Source organism: Myotis brandtii, unplaced genomic scaffold (assembly GCF_000412655.1).
Source record: "Myotis brandtii unplaced genomic scaffold, ASM41265v1 scaffold304, whole genome shotgun sequence".
Classification (NCBI taxonomy): Eukaryota; Metazoa; Chordata; class Mammalia; order Chiroptera; family Vespertilionidae; genus Myotis; species Myotis brandtii.
The window spans coordinates 531250-534958 of record NW_005361607.1 but is presented as its reverse complement, the minus strand read 5'-3'; the positions used below and the strand labels follow the sequence as shown (position 1 = coordinate 534958).

The following is a 3709-nucleotide window of genomic DNA, read 5'->3' as shown; positions in this document are numbered from 1 at the left end:
ACCACTCTCTTCTCAACCTTTCTGTATATATAACTCAGATGTATGTGTATCTTTTTTGAATTAATATATTTGTATTAATTTCAGAGAGGGTGATGGAGAGGTAGAAACATCAATAATGAGAGAGAATTACTGATCAGTTGCCTCCTGCACGCCCCCTACTGGGGATTGAACCTGCAACCCAGGCATGTGCCTTGACTGGGAATTGAACCTTAACCTCCGGGTTCACAGGTGGAAGCTCAACCACTGAGCAACATCAGCCAGGCAGTGTGTGTGTGTGTGTTTATATGTATTCTTCAACAGTTAAAATTGGAACATATTCACAATTTCAAGCATTTTTCAGCCTTTAGTTTTTTGTCTGATAATAAAATTACTTTAGAAAATGACAAGATTACTGTAAAGTACAAAGACGGTAAAACCCATTATTCCAACACCTAGCTATCATTATACGACTATTAACATTTTGGTTTATTTCCTTTAGTCTGTCTCTTTCTCTCTTGCTGTGTGTATATACACACACATGCATAACAAATATAAATATATATGTGTGTATATATATATATAGACAAAAGTAGGTTTATAGTTGTTCATATGGGAAAATATATAATACAAGAATAAACAATAATACAAGAATAAACAATAATATAAGAATAAACTGTTTTGTGTACTCACAACTGTAAACCTACTTTTGTCTATATATATATATATAGAGAGAGAGAGAGAGAGAGAGATCCATACTGTATGTACAGATTTGTATCATCCCATTTTTTCTTTGAACATTATATTGTAAGCATTTTCCTGAGTAATTAAACTTCTTTCAAAATATTTTAATAGCTACAATATATTTCAATGTATGGATATATCATAATGTATTTAATCACTCTTTCATACATTCAATGGTTGTTTCCTTTTTTGCTTTAATAAATAGCACTGCAATCAACAAATTTGTAGGCATCTGCTTATTTTCTTAGAATAGATTCTGGAAGGGAAATTATTGGCTTAAAAGCCTTGAACATTATAAAGACTCTTGATATATATTGTCACAATTTTTTCAGAGAAAGTGTGCCAATTTACAATCCTACAATGAATGTTTAAAAGTTAGTTTCATTCAACTTTCCAAATTTGAATGAAAACTTTTAGAAATGAATACTAATAGTTTGAAAATGATAGCCTACATTGTATTAGGCATTCCTTTTAATGTCTTTTTTTCTGATTATAAAGTAATGTAAACTACTTGCAGAAAGATTGACAAGTATAAAAGATTATAGAAAATAATGATACCATCCATATATAAAAATGACATAGTAGTATGACAAGCATGTGTCTTCTTTTTGTGCACATATTAAATACATAATATTTATAATGTTGAAATCTTGACTCATACTTTCATGCCTAAATTTTTAATTTACTGTTATATATCATGAATGTTTTATGAATATCAAATATTCTCCAAACCATTATTTTTATTAATTGCTAAATAGTCTATCTTATAAACTTTCTATAATGTAGTTAACCTTTCTTGCTTATTGGACATGTAGTGATCAGTATATACAGAATATCAACACATATCATTGTTCAATAACGTTTGAGTGCATTTTTGATTATTTCAATAGATTTTATGATAGGAAGTGGAATTATGGAACCATGGGTTTAAGTAGTATGTATATTTTAAAGCTTCTTGATATTGATAAAAATTAGGAAAATTTCTCTAAAATGCTTGTTCCAGCTGGGTATGAAAGTGTACTTCACTCTTCTTGGCATTATTTTTCCTATTTCAATGGTTCATATTTTACATTTATCTAACTTTTCCATATTTGTTTGAATGTTTGTATTTCTTCTTTGAATTCACTGATCATGTCCTTGGCATATTTTTCCCATTAGATTTAGGATCATGAAGAGCATTGAGCATCCTTCCCTGAGAAACTATTCTCTGGACAGAGCCCAGGATAACTCAATTACTCCCAGAAGTTCAATCACCTGTAGCTCTTAGTGATAAGTGTTCCCATATACTTCTCAGCATAAGATTGTAGTAATGCATGCTTGCAAAGAGGTTTTAATTCATAAAACTCTTCCACATCCATTACATTTTTGCTCACCTGTGAGGTAAGCAGGGTAGGCTAATGTCATTAGGATTATTTTGGGAATGAGAGATTGGGTTCTAGAAAAAGACAGCTGTCAACAGCCAGTGGGGTGTAAAGCCAAGACTCAGACCACCAGGTCTTCAGTTCCTACATCCTTTACTTTTCATTGTCTTATTGCCAATGCTGCTAGGGACCAGAGATAAAATGACTCCACACAGGGTAAGAAAGTTCTAGAATAATGTTAAGGGACTTGATAGCAAATGCATGCTATCAAGAATGAGACTTGATTTTCATGCAGGGGCTTTTAATTGCAGTCATCCATCCGATTTAAACTTTCAATGTCTAAATATAAAGATGCAGTGATATAAATGAGCCAGCTGCATTTTTACAGAGTATGATTTGCTGAATTTATGAATGAGTGAAGTGATGGAAATCAACAGCATGAGTAAAAATATTCTAGCCCATTCCACCCGTGGTCAGCAAACTGCGGCTCTCGAGCCACATGCGGCTCTTTGGCCCCTTGAGTGTGGCTCTTCCTAAGCCTTAGGAGTACCCTAATTAAGTTAATAACAATGTACCTACCTATATAGTTTAAGTTTAAAAAATTTGGCTCTCAAAAGAAATTTCAGTCGTTGTACTGTTGATATTTGGCTCTGTTGACTAATGAGTTTGCCGACCACCGGCCTAAGCCATACATCAGTACTTCAGGGGCTTCCAATTTGCACCACCCCTCCGCCAAGAGCATTCTCAGATCACAGGTTTCCAAACCACCACAGGAAAATAGGACGGGTTGCACATTGATATCCTCCCTGTTTTTTGAAAACGATCACTTCAGAGCTTTTCTGACTTAAGCAGCTTTATGGTGTATTTCCCCCCATGGGAAACACATGTCGGTGCCACCTCTTCAAATTAAAATATCCTTTTCCAACGAACGCCTGGAGAAAAATCAGCTCTCCCTATCTCGACCTGTTTTTCTTCATGGGTAGGATCTAATTCTGAAGACATAATGGAAGCTGAGGGTGGGTCTCCACAGGTGAACTCAGGGGCGCTGCCCTACCGCGAGGAAGGAGGCGGAAAGTTGCCCGAAACTGAACCCACAAACGCTGGGGGGAGTTGGAGGGCCTCCCCCCACCGCCTCTGCTTCTCTGCGGCCCCGCCGCGCACGCGCGCTCCACCCCACCTTCCCGGCACCTGCCAGGTCACAAACCCCTTCCCACCCGCGCGTGTCCGCAGCGGAGGCGCAGTCTTGTCTCACGCTGATTGGTCAGAACCAAGGGAGCGCGTCCCTCCAGAGCAACCTACTGGCGCTCTGCCCGCCCCCTCCCGCCCCCCTCGGGCTCCCACCTTCTTCGTGACTGGCCCGCTTCCGCAGGCCGAGCTGCAGCTGTGCGACAGCCTCATCATCTGGGTGAGTACGAGGGGGCGACGGGGGTTCGAGGGGCCGCGGCGAGTTGGCCCGCGGGAGGGGGGAATCCCCGTTTTCCCTGGGGAGCCTGAGGAGTAGCCAGGCCACCTGCACCGAGGACTCGCCCTCCGCACCTTCTGGCGCCCTTGACTGCGAGAGTGCCACCTGCGGGCCGCGGGGCAGGTGTGTGTGTGTGTGTGTGTGTGTGTGTGTGTGTACACGTACG

The 3709-nt window shown here is 39.6% G+C and overlaps 1 protein-coding gene across 1 annotated transcript in view; it reads left to right on the top strand.

Annotated features, from left to right (window-relative positions):
- The first annotated feature begins 3437 nt into the window (after positions 1-3437).
- Positions 3438-3709, top strand: part of HOOK1 (hook microtubule-tethering protein 1) — a 59048-nt gene continuing 58776 nt past the window's right edge. Inside the window, exon 1 of the mRNA XM_005869854.2 lies at positions 3438-3486. The gene's annotated coding sequence lies outside the window, so the exon portion shown is untranslated. The remainder of the gene's footprint in view (positions 3487-3709) is intronic.